Here is a 26778-nt window from a genome sequence, read left to right on the forward strand (position 1 = left end):
TTGCTATTTCGATCTACGGCATCTTCATTTCCTTAGTGAGTGTGTGTGTGTGTGTGTGTGTGTGTGTGTGTGTGTGTGCGTGTGTGTGCGCGCGCGCGCGGGTGTGTGTGTGTGTGTGTGTGTGTGTGTGTGTGTGTGTGTGTGTGTGTGTTTGCGCAAAATCGAAGGTTGGTGATGTCATTCACTTTTCCCACTCCCAGTGGCATCTAGTGTTAGATTTTGTATCTTGACGTGTCAGGTAACTTGACGTGTCTGTCCAGAAAAATTCTTCTCGAAGCCGGGAACCTCCTGACTGAATCTATGTTTCCCGGTCTGTCGAATCCGGCCCATTGTTCTAGGCAAGCGTGTAATTTCAAACACTTAGCTGATGACAATGCTTCACCGGATGGTGGTGTCTCATCCGTGGAAGCATTGTCAACCAGCTAAGTGACACAGCAAGAGGGAGCTTTTGCATCTTGTGAAGCATTTATAGGGATACACATGTTTTGATATCGAATAATTCGTGTTCTTGTGACTTGTTTGAGTGCAATTAACGAAAGCGTACTGAGTCCTCTCTTTCAATACGATGAGAACTTCAGTGTACCAAGGCAGGAGCCAGAGGGCTGCAAGTGAACAGTCGTGTAGGCCTACATTCACGTTATTTCATTTCTAAAACATTTAATTTCAAATGTGTTTCTTACAAATTTTGAATGTAACACAGAATGCTCGCCATCGAAATCATGATGGAATATACACAAATATGCTCTGATAATGTCTGGTAGAATGATAGCTATTTTGTGATTTCAATATGAGAGCAAATTAAAGATACGCAGAACGAGAAAGTGTCAATGGCATTCATTAATTGACAGACTTAAATGTAAATTATTTGGAGAGTTCAGTACCAAATGACTCGGATAAAAAGAGACAAATTATTTACTCTTCAGTGCTGCAGTCTTCGTGTGCGAACACTTTATTTGACAAGATCACAAATATCTTTACACAGAGTAACTGCACATTAAACTACCTTCTTCAGATCACCTACTACAAGGCAATAGTGTATGCATCAGTCTTTGAAGTTTGAGGCTTTGTAATAAACATATTGTGAAACACGATATCATATTCCATCCTGATACGGTTAGAATAAAATATTGTCTGCCTTGCTGACAACCACTGGTAGCTAGTTATTAACCACTGCACATCTCAGTAATCTTCCGAAGCAGTATAAATAGCAACCCTACTGAGATCACAAGTCGAGCGTCATAAGAAAATTATACGTTTTTAAGGACGTAAAAGTCTTCAAATTTGTTTCAAGGAACACTGTGCTCTTCATGCATAGTCAGACTGAAGCATGTCAGTTGCTCTGCTCTCGACCAGTACCAAATTATACAACATGGAAATGAAATGAAAAGGTATAAGTGTTTCCGTTACTTTACTTCGGAAAGTATAGCAAATGAGTCCAACATGAGCGATGCACAAACACAGCATTCAACACATGTTACTCTAGTACAACACTACTGGCCATTAAAATTGCTACACCGACAAGAAATGCAGATGATAAACGGGTATTCATTGGAGAAATATATTATACTAGAACTGACATGTGATTACATTTCCACGCAGCTTGGGTGCATAGATCCTGAGAAATCAGTACCCAGAACAACCATCTCTGGCCGTGTAATAACGGCCTTGATACGCCTGGGCATTGAGTCAAACAGAGCTCGGATGGAGTGCACAGGTACAGCTGCCCATGCAGCCTCAACACGATACCACAGTTCATCAAGAATAGTGACTGGCGTATTGTGACGAGCCAGTTGTTCGGCCACCATTGACCAGACGTTTTCTGTTGGTGAGGGATCTGGAGAATATGCTGGCCAGGGCAGCCGTCGAACATTTTCTGTTTCCAGAAAGGCCCGTACAGGACCTGCAACATGCAGTCGGGCATTATCCTGCTGAAATGTAGCGTTTCGCGGGGATCGAATGAAGGGTAGAGCCACTGGTCGTAACACATCTGAAATGTAACGTCCACTGTTAAAAGTGCCGTCAATGCGAACAAGGGGTGACCGAGAAGTGTAACCAATGGTACCCCATACCATCACGCCGGGCGATACGCTAGTATGGCGATGACGAGTACATGCTTCCAATGTGCGTTCACCACGATGTCGCCAAACACGGATGCGACCATCATGATGCTGTAAACAGAACATGTATTCATCCGAAAAAATTACGTATTGCAATTCGTGCACCCAGGTTCGTCGTTGAGTACACCATCGCAGCCGCTCCTGTCTGTGATGCAGCATCAAGGGTAACCGCAGCCATGGTCTCCGTGCTCACAGTCGATTCTGCTGAGAAAGGTCGTCGAACGGTTCATGCTGATGGTTGTTGTCTTTCAAAAGTCCCCATCTGTTGACTCACGGATCGAGACGTGCTGCACGATCCGCTACATCCATGCGCATAAGATGCCTGTCATCTCGACTGCTAGTGATACGAGGCCATTGGAATCCAGCACGACGTTCCGTGTTACCCTCCTGAACCCACCGATTCCATATTCTGCTAACAGTCATTGGCTCTCGACCAACGCGAGCAGCAATGTCGCGATACAATAAACATCAAACGCGATAGGCTACAATCCGACCATTATCAAAGTCGGAAACGTGATGGTACGCATTTCTCCTCCTTACACGAGGCATCACAACAACGTTTCACAAGGCAACGCCGGTCAACTGCTGTTTGTATATGAGAAATCGGTTGGAAACTTTCCTGACGTCAGCACGTTGTAGGTGTCGGCACCGGTGTCAACCTTGTGTGAATGCTCTGAAAAGCTAATCATTTGCATATCACAACATCTTCTTCTTGTCGTTTAAATTTCGCGTCCGTAGCACGTAATCTTCGTGGTGTAGCAATTTTAATAGCCTGTGGTGTAAAAGTGACAGCTCTCAAACGCAAGTTTCATAATTGTGTTGTTACAACAAACATTGTAAAGTAGTTTACATTCCTAACTCGAAGTAAGGCATCAAGGCTATATGGTTGGCAGTCCTATATATTGAAGCCTGTTGACTTCTATAGGCGTAAATATGAGGGGCATTCACCACACTTTTTTCTTCTGTCAGGAGATAGGATTTATTCAGGATTTCAGTACTCATATTGTGCCCACTCTTTTGGCTACAAAAATCTATTTTTCCACACAATATACGTTCAGTGCGAGAGACTTACGCCATCATGTTGGGAGGCCTGTACATCCGCATGGTACCACTCTAATGGCCGACGTCGAAGCCAACGTCTTACTACATCAGTACGCTTCCCATCATTCACGTACCGCACCCTCATCCTTCAATGGGCCAAACGGGTGGAAGACACGAGGTGCGAGATCCCGGCTGTAGCGTGGATGAGAAAGAACAGTCCAATGGAGTTTTTTGAGCCGTTGTGCACAGCGCAGACCTGTCTGAGTCTTTCATTTGCACTTTTGTGGCAACGAACACACTCAAGACGCTTTTTCAATTTCCAGAGGATAGCACGTTATACTTCACAGTCGATCATGGGACCGTGAGGGAAGATATCAAAGAAAAAGTTCTCTTCAGAGTTCTGGAAGATCATAACCAGACTTTAAGGGCTGAGGCCGTGGCTTTGAACTTTTCTTCGGAGGAAAGATAGTGTCGCATCACTACATGAACTATCTTCTTGTATCCAGTTTGAAGTAATGAATCCATGTTTCATCAGTTGTGACTATATTCGACATCACGATCAGCCTCGTAATGCCAAACAGTTCCACACAGACAGACAGTCCTTCCTTTCTCTTTGTGGTCTTCCGTTGGGCGGCAAGGAACCCACTGAGCATAAACTTCAACACTACCAACAGAGACATCCAGCTGAGCAGCAAGGTGTTTGATTGTGATCTGTAAAAAACCTCGAATGAGAGTGTCCGCACGTTTAAACAATTTGGTAGTCACAATTGTGTGTGACCGGCCGACACGCTGGAGGTCTGACGGGTTTGCACGACGTTGTTGCGATGTTGACAGACGGCTCGCCCAACGACTCACAGTGCTTTTGTTCACTGCCAAGTTTCCATAGGCATTCTGCAAGCACCTGTTAATATCTACGATGCCCTGGTTTCCCCACGAAAAGCTACTCAGAGACGGCTCTCTGCTTGGAATGCACTTCCGTTATAAAAGCCATTTTGAAGGCTAGGTATAGCGCTGGCACCTGTCAGAACTTCATAAAATTATAGGGAATAAAGCGGAAACATTCCGCGGTCGTCCACAACAAATTCCAGAATTTTTCAACCGAAATTATCTGAGAAAATGCTGGGTTGCACTACTTATTGAACGCTACTCGTATATTACGAGTAAATAAAAACAACAGTTTAGTCAGATGCATGTTAGACGCTATATACTAATACTAGCCAGGAAATTTCAATAACACTTGCTAACCCGGCAAAGAATATTTCGGACAAAATAAAAACTTTGCGAAATTACTGTTGAGAGAGATGTGTTTTAAATACAAGTTTCTTCATAAAACAGGTTGGAAAAGTAGTTCAACAGAGGATCTGTTATTTTTGTAAGATTCATTGTAGTAAGCAAATAACGTGGATAATAGTTACAGAAGTAGGTCAAAACTTTTCTCATCCCAGTAGCGCTGTAAAAATAACAGATATTTCTAGGCTTATGTATCCTGTCTTATTACCCTTTTACTGTTAGCAGTGCTTCAGCGGATAACATTTACAAAAAAAAAAAAAATTTACGTACTCGAACTAGAGTTATAGCTTGTAGCCGTGTCAACACGTGCTATAAAATACTGTGACGTTCACAGATTTACGGTCACATAAAGTGGCGCTTTATGTTCTTGCGGTCTCCAGTGACGCTGCAAATGTGAAGTATATAGTAACCGCTCGCCTTGCTGTTTTTGTAAGCCATATACAATCCCCAAGTTAATATACATGTATATTCAGTTCCCGTTGGAAATTTCTATCAAAGTTTTCAGCTTTTCATCTGAATTCCGCCAGCAAAGTATCATTGCTCGGGATGGGTTCCCTTGCCTCGACTTTCTGCTTTCTGACAAAATACAGGGTGAAGAAAAATTGGCGCATTTGGACATTGCGGCAATAGAATAATGTCTCCCACAAAATTTCGTCCTGCCCAGTAAATGGACGTTAAAGATTGGCAATCTGGCAACACTATAATCACATGTTCGTTAAATACCATTGTCAGGGTACGCATGTATTTTTGTGCAGTTGGTGCAGTGGACAGCGTTTCGTGTTAGTATGCAGGAGGTCAACAGTACGATTCTGGCTCAAGGCGTATTCGCTAATTGAATTCTGCGTGATACGGTTCCTGGTCTTTCAATCATCATACAGTGATTACAGTGGGTCTTCTACAACACATGTGCTCTTACATACTATGAATACAATGTACAATAGTTTTCACTGATCAGCTTTTATAGAAGCCTTTTTCACGTAATGGACGTGAATTGTTTCACACCACTGCATCTGCTAGGTTCCGAAACTGTTTTCTGTGTACTCTCTCCCAGTGGCACAATCGATTACTACTAACTATTATTCCTTCCACGTTCAGGTTGTAATGGTCGCCTGGTCGTAGATATAGCTAATTGCTATAATCGCACTATTTCACTCCCATTTACGGAGCTTGTTAGCACTTGATGTTAGGTTGGCGCCATTAAAATGCATTGTGTTGTGGTAATCGCTGCTACTTGCTGGATCGCTGCTGTGTCTCGATGCTGATGCTGGCTCTAAATCTGGCTGTCTAGGGTTAAAAACATGAGGTCCCGTGTTTTTTATATGCTTTTGATGATAAAGAACGAGCGAAACCAACAAATATGTAAACTTCAAATATTTATTACTCTGGTGGCCATCTTAATTCCACTGTCCACCAAAGTCCATGACACAACACAAAGCAGTTACATGTTCTTTGCATTGTTTATCCACCTCAAACAATAACACACAAACACACTTTACCAAAGTGACATTCCCACTGCCTCCCGACCGTTCTTTCTGCTTGTATTTATAACATTGTCAAAGAACTACTAAAAAGAGATATAGTTTACAAGTCACATGTACATCTGTTATCATAATTCGTACAGAAAAGTTATTAATTTGCATCGAGTGACATAATTTAACATGTTATTAAAATGACAGACAGATTTGTTGACTTGACAGAATAATTCTTTGTTACAAAAAGGCCGTTTTTTAGAAGCTTGTCAATTGACTTCTCTAATTTGCATAAATAAGTAAATAACATGAATTATTAAGAATTACATTGGTTTTCGTCTAAAATAGGATTGATTACGTGAATACTGAGTGAAAACGCTCCTAGTGAACAAATAGGTTTCACTGGGTGATTTTTATTTAAGGAGATCCAAAATACCTAAGTTGGCCAATATTTTTCGTACTTCATATTAATTATTTAAGATGAAATTAGTGTTTTTACTTGATGACATTTGCTGTATCAGTGATCAAGTGATACAAACTTTTGTGTGGGTCAGTTATTCAGTATAATTTAATGGGTTGACTGTTTATGCAGACATGTTATGCAATCATTGTTAACATACACAATAACTTTTCTATAATCATAAATAGTCGTTAAACTGGTTGAATTTGGAGGGTATCACATACTTCGGTACAGTAAAGCCTTTAATATGTTCCGTTACAAGGTCCACAATTCCTTACGGCACCAGCAGGGCTAGCAACGGACTTTGTAATTAATTTCCAAATATCTGCTGTATAATGTCGGATACAAGTGGCTGAAGAAACGGTGTATGCTACAGTATTTCATTGAAGAATGAAATTGGCAAACAAAAACAAACAGGCCTCGACCCAGAATGTAACCCTTGATCCCTTGCATAATAATCCAAACGCAATCCACTACACCAACTTCACCGCAATATTGCCGTATGCTAACCGAGGTAGTTACTGCATATGTGGTTGCAGTATTTCCCAGATTGTCAGTCTTTAACGTCCATTTAGAGCCGGAAATATGCACAGGAGAAAATTTTATGAAAGACTTTTTGTATTGCTAATTTGTGAGGAACCGCCCTGCGAAATCTGAGTGCGCGAATTTTTCTTGACCCCGTATAGAGAATAAAGTAGCTCGAAGAGGAAATCCTCATCTTAAACATAAATTACATTCCCAGAATTATGACAGAGTCAATCATGGAGAGTGAAGAACACATGGATGAATTTGAGACTAGAAACTCACCTCCGAAACGACTGATACAGTAGTTACAGTTACTAGTGAACTTGTAAATGCTTACACAATCACTATATACGGTAAAAGCGAGACAGACGACGCGGGGGGGACTGACGTCGCACTTCTAACAGATTCCTTAGTAGACGTTGTTGAGATCAGTTTATTAGCATGTTTCTGTACTTCAGGAGTGGAACATAGAAGAGAGATTTAATAAATTAGAATAACGAGACCAAGGTAAGGCAAAGAAATTTTTGACGACTGCTTTTTAATAACAAGTACTACTAGATACGGGTCTGGTAGCTTATAATCCGTATTTAGACTGTGAAAAGAAAACGCAGGTTATGTGGATCGAGTATCTTTGGTGAAAATGGGGGTGCGGCAACTGTCTCTATGAAAACGGATGGATGACGCGTCCATACTGTGGGTCAGCTGCCAAAATGCTTGCAACGCGAATAGCTGTCCATACGATTCTGTTTCACAGAAAAATGCCGAGAAAATGCCTTAGGACAACAAAGAGGAGGTAATGGACTGCCGAAGATCTATTTCAGCCCTTGAGTGCTGTCGAAGAGGAAGGTAGTGCCAAAAGAAAAGCAGCTCGAATCAAAATTATATCAAAACGAAGATTAAGGAAAAGACTAGGTATGCGCACTTTCAGGAAAACGGGGTGTGGACCAAAAATAGTTCAAATGACTCTGAGCACTATGGGACTTAACATCTGTGGTCACCAGTCCCCTAGAACTTAGAACTACTTATACCTAACTAACCTTAGGACATCACACACATCCATGCCCGAAGCAGGATTCGAACGTGTGATCGTAGCGGTCATGCGGTTCCAGACTGAAGCGCCTACAACCGCACGGCCACACCGGCCGGCCGGGTGTAGACCATCACCATACTTGAGTGAGGCAGCAGAAAGGAAATCAGGTGCCCTTGTAAGAAAATTTGAAGCATTTCACTTTACTCCCACCGTAACACTTACCAACAAATCGACCTCACGTAGGTCAGCAAGTCGTAGCGATCAACGTTACACTGACGAAACAAAAAAACATCGCAACAGCAAGAAGCAGTTGTGCGACATACACGAAAGTTGGTTGGCGTGTTTCCGCTCTGTAAGATGATGTCTATTCAAATTTCAGGCAAGTCGCGTAAGAGTGACACCAGTAGTGCCACTATGAGAATGCAAAACAGGTTTGCTTTCAATATACGCTGTAAAGGTCGTGAGCATTAGTTAGTTTTGAGAATGGACGTAGTGAGTCAAGAATGTCTTTAAGGCGACAAAGACGCAGTTTATCAACACTTCACTGAGACCCAATGAGGCTACGAGAAATTGGATGTTTATTTTGCGATGCTGCAGAAAAAGACTTAGCTCGAATGTAGCCACTGTACATGATTGCTGGCAGCACTGATCACAAGAAGTACGGTCGCAAGGAGGGCGATTTCCGAGCGGCCACGTGGCACTATCGAGAGGGAAGGCTATTACGATCGATGCGTGGCTGTGGTGCATCGTAGCCGGCCGCGGTGGTCTAGCGGTTCTGGCGCTGCAGTCCGGAACCGCGGGACTGCTACGGTCGCAGGTTCGAATCCTGCCTCGGGCATGGGTGTGTGTGATGTCCTTAGGTTAGTTAGGTTTAAGTAGTTCTAAGTTCTAGGGGACTTATGACCTAAGATGTTGAGTCCCATAGTGCTCAGAGCCATTTGAACCATTTTTTTGTGGTGCATCGTACTGTATCTGCAGCATCAATTTGACCAGCAGTTGACACCATATTGATACAACGAACTGTTACAAATCGTTTACTTCAAGGATAGATCCGAGCCAGAAGCCCTGTATCATGATTGCACGGACCCCAAATCACTGCCATTTGCGATTTCGGAGGTGTCAAGTGAAAGCTGATTGTGTTTCCCGATGAAATCCGGTAGTTGCTCGGTGACAGTTATGGCCGCATGTTGGTTAGGACAGTTGATGTTCTGCAACGAATCTGGCTGCATGCTACACACAGTGGCCTGCACTTAGTTTTACTGTCTGTGGTATGGTTTCCTGTGACAGCAGGAGCACTCTTGTGACTGTCCCACGCACCCTGATAGCAAATTTGTACGTCAGTCTGGTGATTCGACATGTTGTGCTGCCATTCAGGAACAGCATTCCAAGTGGTGTTTTCCAACAGGATAACACTCGTTCACATACCGCTGTTATAACATAACATGCTCTACAGGGAGCACGTGCGAGACATTATTGGATGACAACTCCAGCGTTACCTGCAAACATCATTACCGTATCTGTATTGACCGACCAACTGCAACAGGCATGGAACTCCATCCCCCAAACTGATATCCAGCATAATGCATGCGCATCTGCATGGTTGCATTCAACATTCCCACGGGTTCTCTCGTTATTAATATACCATCTTATCACACTTTCAGTGCCTTATCACGTACTTACATTAACATCTGTTCTTGCACATCTTGTTAATCACATAAATATGGTACCTACACAAGTGTATTTCTGAAATTTCATCACTCTACATTAATTACTTTTTTCTGTTGCGCTTTTTTATCTCGTAGGTGTGTGTGAGACTTACGCACATGCGGGGAAAGTCGCAGTCAAAATGATAGCTAATTTAGTGCAAAAAAAAAAAACAGTTTCCTTGATTTGTTTTGTATGCGTAAATTTTTCGGCTTTGTATGTGAGTACTCACTTAGAAAGAAAAAGAGGCGTGGCAATCCGTACCGGGCACAGCTAGTCGACCATAAAAATTACAACGTTGGTAATAAACATTAAATAAAGGTATTAGTGTGGCAACTACAATAGTGTAACTTAATTTTTATTGTATTATTGTTTTGTTTTGCGACTACATTTATATTCATTGTATTCATAAGTATATTCTGGAGCATTAAAAATCTTTAAATATCACACATCAGTTGAAACGGTGTAAATAACATGTTCATTACATCTCGGGATCCCATTGCAGTGTGACATAAGTTTGAAGGAACTGAAATATTTGCAGGTATTTTCACAAGTATGCTGAGGTTCCCTTAATGAAATCGTATGGCTGATAAGTTTTATGAGACTCATAGCGTGTTCTAGGTGGAATCTTCCGGAGGACACGAAACCATACACTGTAAGAATGGGAGGTTGTAACTACCCATGAGTTTGAGCCTTACAGATTTGGTTCCTAGTACTTACCAACGAATGGAAGATATATAGATGGACAGCAAGTTATATCGAAGTCACAGGACTATGTTGTCTCCACAACAGCGTCTCTCGATACTATGTCGTCATGGCGATATGAAATTAACAGCAAGCCTGGTTTCTGCAAATCTATCTCGAAGATAATTGAGGTCAGACGATGCTGTTATGTGTTGATAAAGAACGAATGAGCCACGGTAAACAAACGAGAAACGAATCCAACGAGTGAGAGAAAACAAGTGAGATGGAGTGCGGAGTCTCCAGCAGTTTTATAACCTGTATAATGTGATTCCGAGTTGCCAACTCTGCAGGGTAATTGCACTAACTTATTCCCGTTACGTGTGTGGGGTGAGAGGGTCTTTAGCTCTAGAGTTGCCCTCTCTATATGCTGACAATGGTAAAGCATGATGATAAATGTACCCCTCCACGACAGTATGAGTCACGAATAAAATCTGGAGAGATCACGTAATTGTTTTTCCATTACTGTCTGACAGTCCAGTCATTCCATAATACATCATTCCTAATTGATTTACTGAGAGAGATAGGCATATTATGTACTTGCTTAATGCACATGTAATCGACCAATGACTGATGTCATTTGTTTGAAATTTCATCAGATGACAGATTATGCAATCCGAATTTAACGGTCTGGATTCATAAAATGCGTTGTCTTTGTAAGGTCTACTGTAATTGTTGTGTTGGCCAAGCTAACATGAGTATGAATCACCCTGGGGAAGTTTATGATACGTATATAATTGCCGATATGAAGAATTTTGAAATGGGTGATGACTGTTCTTTGAAGAAACCAACTACTCTTTGGCTAGCAAGACACAATTAAAAACAACAGACATGGACAAACACTGTACGAGATCTACTCAGAACTAAAGGTTACTTACTCACAAAAGTAACACTTGGCTTACAGACTATTTCCTATGCATTAGTAAAAAGCCAAATCTAAACAAAAAGAACAGATGGTTATTTGGATAGTCATAAAACGAACACATATAACAGAACCGAGAGTTAAACAAAACATTATAAATTAATCAGGTACATACTTAATAAGGAAATAGTTTTTGGAAAGACGTTCAGCATACTGTAACGGAAAACTAACCTTCGGTGAAATTAAAAGAAAGGACATCAATATTAATAGATTAATAGGAATTCCACTGTTCAATGCAGAGGAGACAGCGGAGAGATAGAAAGAGTGCTTTAAATCTGTACGAGAGGGAGGATTTGTCTGTAGGCGTTACTCAGCAAGGAGGACACCGATCGTGTCCCTCTAAAAATCTTTCTACGCTACGAATTAGTACTTCATTCTCTCTCACGTATTTCCTATAGTCCCTGTAACACACTACTTTCCATGTTCTTTCGGAGGCGTATACTGATTCTGTTCATGGGAGAGGACTGCCGAAAGGAAAGTAACCATGACAGAAAAAGTGTTATGTCCAACGAAAGGATTACTTACTATTAGTCGAAATGTGGAATGTCAGAAATTTGAATATGATTATAAAGCTATAAAATCTTAAAAGAAAAATGGAAAGACTCAATGAAGATATAATGAGGGTTAGTATAGTAACGTAGTTAGAAAGTAATGATTTATGTTGTGACGAATATAGGGTAACATAAACAGCAGCAAATAATGGTATAACGAGAATAACATTGGTTATGGATGGGAAGGTAGAGAAGACAGTGGGTAATTGAGAATGGTTTCTTGTTAGGTTTGGTCTCATCGAAAGATAAAATACATCAGAATGATCAGAATGTGGAACGGTTAATTCAGTATGTAAAAGGAAATGTTAATCTACAATAATACCCATGAGGGACCAGAATGTGGAAGTAAGCTAATGAACTGAAGAATGAGTTACGGGACACTACTAGCTAGGTAAAAGGAATGAAAGAGGAGAAAGACTTCCTGCAATAAATTTCAGCTAGTAATACGCTGTTCAAAAGGCATAAGAGGAGGTGATACACTTTTGGAAAAAACTTGGAAGCCAGACGATTCCTGCTGGACAACATATACTTAGAGATTAAGGTGTGCCCAGGATTGATCCTGTAGACTCTGATCAGAACTTAATGATGATAAAGAACAGGGTGAAGTTTCGGAGAATCTTCCGAAATAATCAATGTAGAATGCAGTAGGCTACTGAAGTACTTAGTATGATGAGATACGTTTGAAGTTCTCTGAAGTTGCAGATACTGAGATAATGAATACCACAGTACGAAATTCAGTTGAGCAGGAAATGTCTCTGAAGAGGGCAATCCCAGAAGTTGGACAGATGATGTGGGTACAAGGAAGGTAATTGCGAAGAAACCTAGGATAGCAGAAGAAATACTGTAGACGATCAAAGAAAGAAAGAAGTATAAAAATTTATGGTAAATTCAGGAATACTGAAACATAAATTGCTCAGGAGTAAAATAAATATTACATGCAAGAAAATCAACACGAAAGCGCTGCAGGAAAAATTTGAGGAAATTCGAAAGGTAATGCCCTTCGGAAAGCTACGGTCGCAGGCTCGAATCTTGCCTCGGGCATGGATGTGTGTGATGTCCTTAGGTTAGGTTTAAGTAGTTCTAAGTTCTAGGGGACTGATGACCTCAGAAGTTAAGTCCCATAGTGCTCAGAGCCATTTGAACCATTTTGTACCCTTCGGAAAGACATTCATCACATGGAAAATTCAAAGCAACAATCGCTGTAATTAAAAGCAAGGACATCCGCATTAAGAGTTAATTCTGTTGTTAAATACCGGAACGCCAGTTGATAGGTGGTAAGAGTGCTTTACAGCCTCTACGAAGTGGAGGACGTCTTCTTGACATTATTAAGCAAGAAATGAGAATCTATACGGGACACATAGTATGTCCAGCATCAGAGATCGAGTTTAACAGAGTTGTGAAGCATTTGTGATCGAATAAGGCAGAACAGATAGTTAATACTCCTTTGGAACTCCTGAAGTAATTGTTGGACGTGGCGAAAATCGACTGCTAAAATAGGTTGTACAGTCATTGAGTGTGCAGGCCCAGTATAATCCACACAAATCCAAAGGCACCAAGGACAGATAAGTGCGAGAACCATCGCATTGTAAGGTAACGGCTCATGGATCCAAGTTGCTGACAAAAATAGTACACAGACGAATAAAAAAAAATGAGGATCAGTTAGATGATGATCAGTTCGGTTTGGGAAAGGTAAAGGCACCAGAGTGGCAGTTCTGGCGTTGTGATAGGTAATGGAAGTAAGACTTACGAGGAATCAGGACACTGTCATAGGCTTTGTTACGACCTCGAAACAGTGGTCGAGAACGTAAAATGGTGCAGATGTTCGAAAATCTGAGAAAAGTAGGAGTACTAGTAAGCTGTACTGAAAGACAGGTTATGGACAACATGCACAAGAAACAAGAGTGAAATTAGTAACAGAATACCATTAACGAATAAAAAAAGTGTTAGGCAGTGACGTGAATTTACACAGCTATTGTTAAATCTATAAATGAAAAAAACAATGATTGAAACAAAAGAAGGCTTCAACAGTAGGATTTAAATTCGGAGTGTAACTTGCTTGTCACATATGTCAACTTTCACATTTATCCTCTGCTCTGGTGCGTTCTGAATTGCAAGTATGCTGCAAAAATGTTCTGTACGAAGTGAACGATTACTGAAGGTATGACAGTGTTCGAGTAGTTTAGAAGGCATAAATGTCAAGTTGTTGTTTGACGAGTAGAAGTTACAGCCAATAGTAAGCCAGCTCGGCCGCGTGGTCTCGAAATTACGTTCCACTTGAACTACTCAAAGCAGTCTAGTCTGTTCTTCCCTGTATTCCGGCTGTCTTTCACGAGCGAATTTCTTGTACTGACGTAGGAACTTGGTTTCAAATTTTTTCTAATCTCATTTTCCGGTAGCGAGAGGTGAGGTGGCGGTGGCATTTCGCACCTCGGTGTAATGTTTCTAGCGTTTTCCGGTCCATAATAAGCCTTTACTTGTGTTCAAATTTACCGTCCGTTCGAAATTAATTCGTTAAAAGCGAATCTCTTGACATATGCTTTATTAGGTATTTAGACTCCAGTGGACAGTGTGTCACGGACAGGTCAGAAATATTGTTACATTTCACCATGCACTTGAGAATGGCTCCAAGGCCGAAATCATGACTGTGCAAAATAAATGAACATTTAACAGTCAAATGATGGAAATTTCTTTCAAAAAGTGATATACGGAAATTTGAGTTGGTCCGGGGAGCGTGCAAGGATATGTAGTTAGGGCGACCGCTCGCGATAAGCAGGAAATCCGGTTTCGAGATCCGGTCCAGCGCAAATTTCCATAAGTTGCTACTTAGTGGTAGGTCTATACCTAATACAGATGGTGCCAAGGAATTCGCATTCAGGGTATCAGCATCGAATTATTTCGTAAAACTGTGACTCATCGACAGTGTCTGTTCTTTCAGACGTTCTGTCTTCGGTGAGGAGCATCTATGTGTATAATACAGAATCAGGATTTTATCAATACATTAGAATAGTAGTCGTGTTGAATAAATCATCCACTCGTCCATATAAATGATATCAGGAGTCTCTAATATGTTGAATTCCTTCTTATGTAAGGCATGTGGAGCACGCACGGCGAATGTACTCTTTGCTTCTTTCCTGTATCCATGATTGTGGTTTGATTCGTAGAACTTATGAATTAAACTGAAGCCATTTTTATTTCTTTACATTCTCAAGCCACTGTTGAATTAATGTTCACAGATACGACTATTGGCTTGTCTTTGTATTATTTGTGCACTCTCCACTTCGCGTATGATCTATCATACATCTTCAGCCTACAGGAGGGTGTTAATCACTGTTAGGAAATCAGCATAAACTTTTTTTCAGATCTGGAATCAGCATAAGTCTGTTGCTATTCTTTGTGTGGTTTATGGGTTGTTATTTAAGTGATGTTGTAGGGATTCCGAGACTGTTTGCTGCTAATCATATTTTGTTCGACGTATTCCTTTGGATCTTTACATTTCAGGTGCTGTACGAAAATGTGGAAGCTTGTGAGATGGAGCCACACATGCTCGTTGCACAACCTTCACCTATGAAGTAGATCGTATATACATTCTTCAAATTAAATTACGAAAATGCTAGAAGTAATTGTAATCATAAAAGTCATTCAAGCATTCCTTCATGGCAACAGTTGTTTCTGTTGCGCAAGGTAAGCAGTGACTACTCTTAAATATCTTTTGGGAGTACCATTCATTGGGTCGAAACTTTGTTTACGAACGGCCACTTTTCAGGGCATTTTCGGAAGACATAATTTCATTAATAAGAACAACACATAAGAAAGTAATGCGTATATCGTTGCCCTCAAATCGATCCCTAGCGTTAACTGTCAGTGCTAGGTGCAGTTTTCGATACTAGGAGACTTTGCAGTTTAACTCCTTAGGAGTTAAGACGAGTCTGTGAATAAGTGTTCTCTCAATTACTGTCGCAATCGCGATTCACCTTGCTCAAACGCTCGATGATTTGCTGCAAGGGAGCGTATATTTCTGTCTGCATTTGCCTATATCAAACTTGATAGCTACGTGTTTTCTTTCTGGCCAATTAGAGTGTTCGTACTTGTTATAACACCATCCACTAGAGTTTCTGTAGCCTATCACAGGCGTCGTTTCTTTCGTGGGGCAGATTTTAACTTCTGTAACTAATACTTAGATAAAGAGCTTCTTTCTTTTTATTCAGGGGCCATAGTGAGTCATCAGCGTTTTGGGTTGGTTTCTCCGGACGTTTATATGCCATTTCCAGCCGTATTCCTGTAGAAAGGCTTTCCGAAGGGTCGTCGTTAAAAGCAAGTACAACTAGTCCACAGTGATTTGGCCGGTTGCTGCACTAAGATGTTCACTAGTTGCGAAGTGCTGAATGGCATCAGTCACACTGCTGTATCGAGCACTACTACGAATATGAGCTAAAACTGGTTTTTCTGGGTGTACCTTGCTTGATCTACCGATGGAACGTCACAAATGCGGCTGAGCTGTGCATAGACTCACTCAGGTACCAGGTTCGATATTCTACGGATTAAATAATTATCTAAACAAGTGCTTCGTAACAGCTACTACTCTGGGACTATCGTCTAGTAAGTGTTGTGTTACACTGTAATTATGGAAGAGGTTAACCTTGCAACTAGATGCCTTTGAGAGCACATATATAAATGAAAAGAACAAATCAGTTTTTCCATTTCTTAGTTCTAGATTAAAAATTCTTAATAGCCTGCTTCGTCCTTTCATAGTTTAGGGACACGAACTGGAAATTATGTCCTCCCAACATTAATCTTCTGCTTCACAGCCAAGACACTTATTGTTCTTGCTGCTGGTAGAGGGGCTTCTTTCTGACACAAGGTTTAACAATGTTTTCGCTGACATTCTCTCCCTTTTATTGTTACCTGGCGATGGGAATCAATGTCGTCCATGTGACTGGCAGCCAGTTGGGTGTCAAACAGGGAAGCTTAGCTGGGTAGTTAAGTTTCCCCTTCCCTTTTATATTTGTTACTAAATTCTATGGAACTACTTTGAACATCAATATCTGTACATCTCTCTAGTTATCACCAATGTACACTGACGGAAAAAATATCGCAACATCAAAATATAATTAATGTAGATTAAAGAAATTTTGAGAACACATTTGTCTAATTAACGTACTTTAACACTGCAAGATCACAGGTTAATGTAAGTGCGAGATAAGCCATTACAGATTTGAAACGCTTATACATTAACAACCAGTGTAACCACTATAATGTTGAATGCAAATATGCAAACGTGCACGCATTGTGTTGTACAGGTGACAGATGTCATGGCCTAGCGGCTCTAGGCACTTCAGTCTGGAACGGAGCGACCGCTACGGTCACCGGTTCGAATCCTGCCTCGGGCATGGATGTGAGTGAATCCTTAGGTTAGTTAGGTTTAAGTAGTTCTAAGTTCTAGGGGACTGATGACCTCAGATTTTAAGTCTCATAGTGCTCAGAGCCATTTGAATTTGCCAGATGTCAGTTTGTGGGATGGAGTTCCATGCTTGTGGCATTTGGTTGGCCACTACAGGGACAATTAATGCTGTATGTGGATGAAGCTGGAGTTGTCGTCCGATGATGTCCCATTTCTGCTCGACTGGAGACATATCCGGTAAACGAGCATGACAAGGCAACATGTTGACACATTTTCATCATAATGTACGCAGCCACTCCCTGCCCGCAACTTTTTAGACAGAATGGAAGTTTTATGGGCTGACTGATAACCATATCGCTGTGAAAGTAGGGTGTTGCTTGCCGTATTTCTATGGTTTATTTTATCGTAATGAAAATACCTTTCCCCCTTCCTAACCGTATTTTTAAAATTACAATTGTTCTCTGTTGCAGACTCATGTGTATGTTGTCGTTTTGCAGTGTATCCATAACTATTTGTAATCTTCTTACACCACGCTTTTAACGTTGTCCCATCCTGTGCTAAAGATAGAGGCGTAAGGGGAGACGGAAGGCAAACGGGCTGAAAAAATCGGTTTTTCAGAGTTTTGCATACTTGAAATGCCCTCTATTTCCTGTGTAAAACAGTTTTTGTTTATATAGATATGACAATTTTTACCTGAGTAACGATGGTTTTCCTGAAACTCTGTGATCTGGCATTTAAATGCTACTCCTTCGTTCTTACACCATGCAGAGTTAATTTACAGGTTTCTTTTACTCCTTGTACGTTATTTCTACATCTACATCTACATCTATACTCCGCGAGCCACCTTACGGTGTGTGGCGGAGGGTACTTATTGTACCACTATCTGATCCCCCCTTCCCTGTTCCATTCACGAATTGTGCGTGGGAAGAACGACTGCTTGTAAGTCTCCGTATTTGCTCTAATTTCTCGGATCTTTTCGTTGTGATCATTACGCGAGATATATGTGGGCGGTAGTAATATGTTGCCCATCTCTTCCCGGAATGTGCTCTCTCGTAATTTCGATAATAAACCTCTCCGTATTGCGTAACGCCTTTCTTGAAGTGTCCGCCACTGGAGCTTGTTCAGCATCTCCGTAACGCTCTCGCGCTGACTAAATGTCCCCATGACGGATCGCGCTGCTTTTCGCTGGATCATGTCTATCTCTTCTATTAATCCAACCTGGTAAGGGTCCCATACTGATGAGCAATACTCAAGAATCGGACGAACAAGCGTTTTGTAAGCTACTTCTTTCGTCGATGAGTCACATTTTCTTAGAATTCTTCCTATGAATCTCAACCTGGCGCCTGCTTTTCACACTATTTGTTTTATGTGATCATTCCACTTCAGATCGCTCCGGATAGTAACTCCTAAGTCGTTACCGCTTCCAATGATTTACCACCTATGGCATAATCGTACTGGAATGGATTTCTGCCCCTATGTATGCGCATTATATTACATTTATCTACGTTTAGGGAAAGCTGCCAGCTGTCGCACCATGCATTAATCCTCTGCAGGTCTTCTTGGAGTACGTACGAGTCTTCTGATGTTGCTACTTTCTTGTAGACAACCGTGTCATCTGCAAATAGCCTCACGGAGCTACCGATGTTGTCAACTAAGTCATTTATGTATATTGTAAACAATAAAGGTCCTATCACGCTTCCTTGCGGTACTCCCGAAATTACCTCTACATCTGCAGATTTTGAACCGTTAAGAATGACATGTTGCGTTCTTTCTTCTAGGAAATCCTGAATCCAATCACAAACCTGGTCCGATATTCCGTAAGCTCGTATTTTTTTCACTAAACGTAAGTGCGGAACCGTATCAAATGCCTTCCTGAAGTCCAGGAATACGGCATCAATCTGCTCGCCAGTGTCTACGGCACTGTGAATTTCTTGGGCAAATAGGGCGAGCTGAGTTTCACATGATCTCTGTTTGCGGAATCCATGTTGGTTATGATGAAGGAGATTTGTATTATCTAAGAACGTCATAATACGAGAACACAAAACATGTTCCATTATTCTACAACAGATTGACGTAAGCGAAATAGGCCTATAATTATTCGCATCTGATTTATGACCCTTCTTGAAAATGGGAACGACCTGCGCTTTCTTCCAGTCGCTAGGTACTTTACGTTCTTCCAGCGATCTACGATAAATTGCTGATAGAAAGGGGGCAAGTTCTTTAGCATAATCACTGTAGAATCTTAAGGGTATCTCGTCTGGTCCGGATGCTTTTCCGCTACTAAGTGATAGCAGTTGTTTTTCAATTCCGATATCGTTTATTTCAATATTTTCCATTTTGGCGTCCGTGCGACGGCTGAAGTCAGGGACCGTGTTACGATTTTCCGCAGTGAAACAGTTTCGGAACACTGAATTCAGTATTTCTGCCTTTCTTCGGTCGTCCTCTGTTTCGGTGCCATCGTGGTCAACGAGTGACTGAATAGGGGATTTAGATACGCTTACCGATTTTACATATGACCAAAACTTTTTAGGGTTCTTGTTTAGATTGTTTGCCAATGTTTTATGTTCGAATTCGTTGAATGCTTCTCTCATTGCTCTCTTTACGCTCTTTTTCGCTTCGTTCAGCTTTTCCTTATCAGCTATGATTCGACTACTCTTAAACCTATGATGAAGTTTTCTTTGTTTCCGTAGTACCTTTCGTACATGATTGTTATACCACGGTGGATCTTTCCCCTCGCTTTGGACCTTAGTCGGTACGAACTTATCTAAGGCGTACTGGACGATGTTTCTGAATTTTTTCCATTTTTGTTCCACATCCTCTTCCTCATAAATGAACGTTTGATGGTGGTCACTCAGATATTCTGCGATTTGTGCCCTATCACTCTTGTTAAGCAGATATATTTTCCTTCCTTTCTTGGCATTTCTTATTACACTTGTAGTCATTGATGCAAACACTGACTTATGATCACTGATACCCTCTTCTACATTCACGGAGTCGAAAAGTTCCGGTCTATTTGTTGCTATGAGGTCTAAAACGTTAGCTTCACGAGTTGGTTCTCTAACTATCTGCTCGAAGTAATTCTCGGACAAGGCAGTCAGGATAATGTCACAAGAGTCTCTGTCCCTGGCTCCAGTTCTGATTGTGTGACTATCCCATTCTATACCTGGTAGATTGAAGTCTCCCCCTATTACAATAGTATGATCACGAAACTTCTTCACGACGTTCTGCAGGTTCTCTCTGAGGCGCTCAACTACTACGGTTGCTGATGCAGGTGGTCTATAGAAGCATCCGACTATCATATCTGACCCACCTTTGATACTTAGCTTAACCCAGATTATTTCACATTCGCATTCGCTAATAACTTCACTGGATATTATTGAATTCTTTACTGCTATAAATACTCCTCCACCATTGGCGTTTATCCTATCCTTGCGGTATATATTCCATTCTGTGTCTAGGATTTCGTTACTGTTCACTTCCGGTTTTAACCAACTTTCCGTTCCTAATACTATATGCGCACTATTTCCTTCAATAAGAGATACTAATTCAGGAACCTTGCCCTGGATACTCCTACAGTTTACCAATATTACGTTAACTTTTCCTGTTTTTGGTCTCTGAGGACGGACGTTCTTTATCAACGATGATAATGTCCTCTCTGGTAAGCCGTCAGGTATTTTATCGTTTCCCCCAAGGGGGGGTCCCTCTAACCTAAAAAACCCCCGTGTGCACGCCACACGTACTCTGCTACCCTAGTAGCTGCTTCCGGTGTGTAGTGCACGCCTGACCTGTCTAGGGGGGCCCTACAGTTCTCCACCCAATAACGGAGGTCGATGAATTTGCAACCATTATAGTCGCAGAGTCGTCTGAGCCTCTGGTTTAGACCCTCCACACGGCTCCAAACCAGAGGACCGCGATCGACTCTGGGCACTATGCTGCAGATATTAAGCTCAGCTTGCACTCCGCGTGCGATGCTGGTTGTCTTCACCAAATCAGCCAGCCGCCGGAAGGAACCAAGGATGGCCTCAGAACCCAAGCAGCAGGCGTCATTCGTTCCGACATGTGCTACTATCTGCAGCCGGTCACACCCAGTGCGTTCAATAGCTGCCGGAAGGGCCTCCTCCACATTACGGACGAGACCCCCCGGCAAGCACACCGAGTGCACACTGGCATTCTTCCCCGACCTACCCGCTATTTTCCTGAGGGGCTCCATAACCCGCCTAACGTTGGAGCTCCCTATAACTAATAGGCCCGCCCTCTGTGACTGTCGGGACCTTGCCGGAGAATCGGCCACTGGCCCAACAGGCGAGGCATCCTGTAGTGGCTCGGAAACGATGTCATCACCACTATGAAGCACCCCGTACCTGTTGGAAAGGGGTAAGGCAGCTGCCACGCGGCCAGATCCCACCTTCGCCTTTCGGCCAGGCACGCGCGAGCCCACCACTGTCCGCCATTCACCCTGGAGTGATGGCTGACCGGTAAGATGCTCACTGCCGGAAGACGCAGCGACATCAGGGGTTCCATGTGATTCCAAGGCCACCGAAGTAGGCATAGGTCTCACCACAGTTGCCCCAACGCCACTACGAGCCGACGCCTGCGCCTCGAGCTCGATGAGCCTAACAGACAAAGCCTCCACCTGCCCCCGAAGAGTGGCCAATTCTCCTTGCGTCCGCTCACAACAACCACAGTCCCTACACATGACTATGTTTACCCTACCCTATACTGTGACAAATTCCCCAGATAATCTTCTGATGAGCTACTCTGCTAATCAAGAAACACTCACTGAAATACGAGACGCGAAAACTACGCTAGGTTTTCCCAGAAAAACTATTTAAAAGCTAAGCGCAGCAAATAAGTACAAAAACGCTTTATACAAACAGTACTCGCTGCTGCTGGTGCTCTCGCTCTGGCTGTCACAAGACAACTGCTGATTCAAGTGACTAGTGGCTAACGGCCGCGAAACAAACAAAGACGGTTTTAGGGCGCTTTCTGTTCTAAACGATCAAGAAAACACTAAGAAATCTAACACGAAAACTACGTAAAGTTTTATCAAGAACTGTTAGTTACTATGCAGAGCAGATAAACACAAATAGAATCCCTTCCTTAGTGGAAGGTCGTAAACAAAATGCAAAATAAACGCTTTATACAAACAGTACTCGCTGCTGCTGGTGCTCTCGCTCTGGCTGTCACAAGACTTCTATTTCTAAATTAGAATGCATTGGGCATGTCCAGAAGAGAACAAGGTCCAGGTTGAACAGATGATTAAAAGTAAAGTAAAAATGAGTACTGAAAAATGGTAAGAAGATAAGTGGTGAAGGTCGCCTGCCAAAGGTGGAAGTAGTTAGATCACAGGGTTACGATGGCTTCGCCATTAGAAAAAATGTTGGCAATTTAGAAAACATGAAAAAAGCTGTATCGGCTATCCTTTTCCATAATCTTTCCGCAAATTAAAATCTTCAATGGCGTCTTCGCCCGAATGATCCTAACACTTGGTGCAAGTACAGGAGAAGTGCAACATATGATCCAAACATTATTTACCTGTACCAATAATGAATGAAATTAAACGTATATTTAGAGATCTTTGTAAAGCCACTTTGTTGAAGAAATGTCTTCACAGGAAAAGGCAAATTTTATATGAATATGTGAATTCCATCATTTGGACCCGCTTACCGAAAACCGTATTTGTTCAGATTACAGTCCTCAAATTTGATGTTGTTATTGTATGCTTTAATCATCGTGTAACAAGAAACTGGATGTTTTGGAAGTACTGGGCATAAACTACAGCGGAAATACTGCAAAATCATTGGTGCAGATAGATAAAGAGAGAATCCTCGAAGCAGAAATTGATAATTTATAATGCACGAAAGAAGCTAGGCAGAAAAGAAGAGAGACCAGGAGAAGAAAAGAAGATGAATATGATTCAGATGATGCTCAGTGTGGGGCAGGAAAATAATAGTGTTAAGTATTTATCATCAATAACTGTAATAAAACTACAATAGTAAAGTTTAAACTGATTTTTTCCAAACTACTTACTTTTGACTTTCAGGTACTATTATTTTGTAAAGGAACTGGGTTGGATATATTAAACTTGGTAATTTTTATTCAGGATAGTAATAACTTATTGCAAGTAAATTGAGAACCAATAACCATACAGAAACTGTTTTATAATAATTAATGTGTTAAAAAAAGCGAAATCTTACTAGCGAAAGAATAAAAGAAATGTTTTTTCTTTAAATCCACAAGAGTTACTTTGTTCATTTTATTTGTAAATGCAATCATATATGTTATATATTCACAGTTTTAACACTTAGACTTCTTTTGAAAAGTATACGTTTTCAAAGGGTGAAGTAGCATTGGCGGAATTGGGATAAAAATTGTATTCCAAATACCCTTAAAATGTAACAGCTGCGGCTTTATTAAAATTGTTTCTTGAATTACAAAAAAATATTTTCAAAAAAATATGTCAGTTAATAATTGAAGGTTAAATAACGCTCGTCATATAAGAGTGCATAACAGTTTAGCCTGTCGTCATAAATATGCTGTTACAAACCCCACCTATTGACGAAATTACTTTGAGCCATGTTGTATTGCTTGTGTCATTTTGGGCACTGACAGCCTACTGGAATGTATTTGGAGGCGACGTGAGACTGCATGCGTTTTTGAACAGGTGTGTTTGTCAATTTAACGGCGTTGTTGCAATATACATTATTACATATTGTATTACATCGTCTTCTATTATGTTTGTACCACAGATCTGATGACGGAGCTATCCAGAAACGCGTAATGATGTGACGTTAATAAACACTATTGGTGATCAAGACGAGCATAATCCCAGTGAGTGCCAAACGTGGTCGGAGGTCTCCTAAAGGACGTGTCCTCAGATGTGATAAAAAGCTGACAACGTTCGTCTTCTGTCGCAGTCTTCTTTCTGCTGAGTGCTTATTCTCAATCGGCGGACGGTGTTGTAAAGTGTTGGCCGCGCGGGATTAGCCGAGCGGTCTAAGGCGATGCAGTCATGAATTATGTGGCTGGCCTCGGAGGAAGTAGTGTGTAAGCTGAGGGAGTAATGACCTTAGCAGTTAAGTCCCATAAGATTTCACAAACATTTGAACACTTTTTTGATGTAAAGTGTTGAAGATCTTATTCAATTGCGACATCACTACACAGTTCCTGCTTCAGCCTCTGACTTAAATGGATATTGACTCTGGTAAACCAAGTGACTTTTAATAAAATTTTCTAATTTTCTACCCCTTACAGTTCCATAACAGTGCCTTCGATTGCTGCCATAGGATCTCAGGTAGTGGTCTTCTGCTGAAAAGCTCCTTATTGAATGGACGTAAAACGTCTTGTCGTCTACTCGTGGTTTCACTTTCCTCCAACTACTTTCCTTCGATGCTCACACAGACAGCCAATCAGTTTCTCCGTTGCCGTGATACTCGTTGCCAGACGCATGGCCATAACAGTCTGTTCGTTTGTCATAGTCCCATATCGTTGCCAGCGTGATTGCCCATTTGTCTACGCTCCAGATATGTAATCTCTTTACTGTGTAACGTGCCCACAGTGCCACCAAGAAACACGCCGTCTCGTGGTGGGTAAAGTGGTCATAACTATTTTGGGTGAGCAGTTTATCAGTCTCAGATACAGCTCATTAAAACTTTGTATATAATACTATAGAGTTTCAGAATCAATAATACTATCATTTACATTCCTTTCTGTATTTCTCTTCCGTTTATTACTCCATGTCTGCCACAAATTTCTCAATCCAAAGTTGAAACAGTAAGTAAAATTAAAAGCTCAGTAATGGACCAATTATTACGAAGAATCGTTTCACCCCGCACAATGAAGCTGTTCTTTACAAAGTTAGCTGCCTGTAAGAAGTTATACTTTCATTAGGAACAGGAAAACATTCTAAATTCCAATAGATAGCTGACACAAATGTTCCGCTCTCTGTGGCCCTCGCAGTAATTGCCTCATCTGGCTGTAGTTTCTTTAAAGCGTGTTCAGATCGCGCTTCTGTAATATGTTTCAGTGACTGTCTGTCATGTTTCGACCTGGGGAAAAAAGAAATTTTTGTTCATTTTCTCGAATATTTTCTTGTTTCTAAAACTATACATTTATTGATTTTTCTATATTATTACACTTATAATGTTTGATTACTATCATTCGTAACTTCTAAAATGTATTATAAAATTAACATTATTTCAAAAAACGTATTTGATGGTTTCAGAGCAATGTGTTATAAAATATCGACAATATTAAATGTATATTCTTGGTTCGATATACTGGACGACATTACATCAGCCTTTATTTCATTTGAAGACTAATAATTATAGCTATTTTTAGGAGAAGTGTGTTTCTAGGTTGATTAGAAACTCCAAGTGCACATGGCAAGAGCAAGGCATTAATGCTTATTTTCCTCTGAGCAGAAGGTCAGGTGTTGAAGTGTGGACGCACCGACGCCAAACAGTTAGTCTATTGTGACAGGCGTATTCCGCTTACTGACAATTATCATACTTAATGCAGACAGATCCATTTCAGTTGTACAAATGTTTATTTAAACCACGATCAGTTTTGACATATTAAGAAATTACTGTACTTGGTAACATGTAACACGCCGTCGGGCTAGTCAGTGCAAGAGTTCCAATCACTTCGTGTTGGTGAAAACTATCCGCCCTTCGGCAAACACAAGGTAGGAACGCCAACCATATGTGTGTGTGTGTGTGTGTGTGTGAGTGTGTGTGTGTGTGTGTGTGTGTGTGTTAGCCGAAACTAGTTACCAACCCAAATACATTTTGCATGTGCGATCTTCACTTCATGGGTTTTCAATCCTTAACATAAAAAAATTGTATGATTCATTGACATAGAGAAATTGTTATTGTTACATTGAGACATTTTTATGTATTTATGGAAATTAAAAGTATGTGTTTATTATTACATTATACCCTTTTATATATTTTGCAGTTATTATAATTAAAACGTTATATGTATGGTGGCATGTTAAACGTGTGGCTGATGGCAAAGTTATATTTGTTTTGGAGGGGCGAGATGCATGTGTAAAGGGGTGGGGGGACGGGGTGCGGCGGCAAAACGCCACCTGGGATTCGCGCCTGTGAGTGCAGTCCAATCGAAATTCAAACGAAAAGTTACGTGGAAGTGTGTCACAAGCAAAATACACTTTAGCGGAAGGTACCAATCTTTTTCTCACTGAAACTGTAAAGATAACGAGAATTTCATCACACGTTCTACTGCTGTAACGAATGGCGCTGCACTAATGGGTTGTGAGCTGACGCCTGCACGCTTGCAGTAAGTTCGTACGGCCGGCCCATTTGATACAGTGGCGCCGGCCCTGCGTGTTCTCGGGTATTACGACAGTGGCCGCGGTGTAGCCGCTGTGTGCCGCGCAGAGTAGGGCACTGCGCGCCTTGCATTATGCAACCCGCCGCGCGCCAGGGCTGGTAATTACTTCCCACGGCGCTGAAAGTTTAAGCCCGCTGGTTGGTCGGTCCCCGCGTCACCGCGCTTATTTAATGCCG

The sequence above is a fragment of the Schistocerca cancellata genome, chromosome 8 (genome assembly GCF_023864275.1).
Source record: "Schistocerca cancellata isolate TAMUIC-IGC-003103 chromosome 8, iqSchCanc2.1, whole genome shotgun sequence".
NCBI classification, from domain to species: Eukaryota; Metazoa; Arthropoda; class Insecta; order Orthoptera; family Acrididae; genus Schistocerca; species Schistocerca cancellata.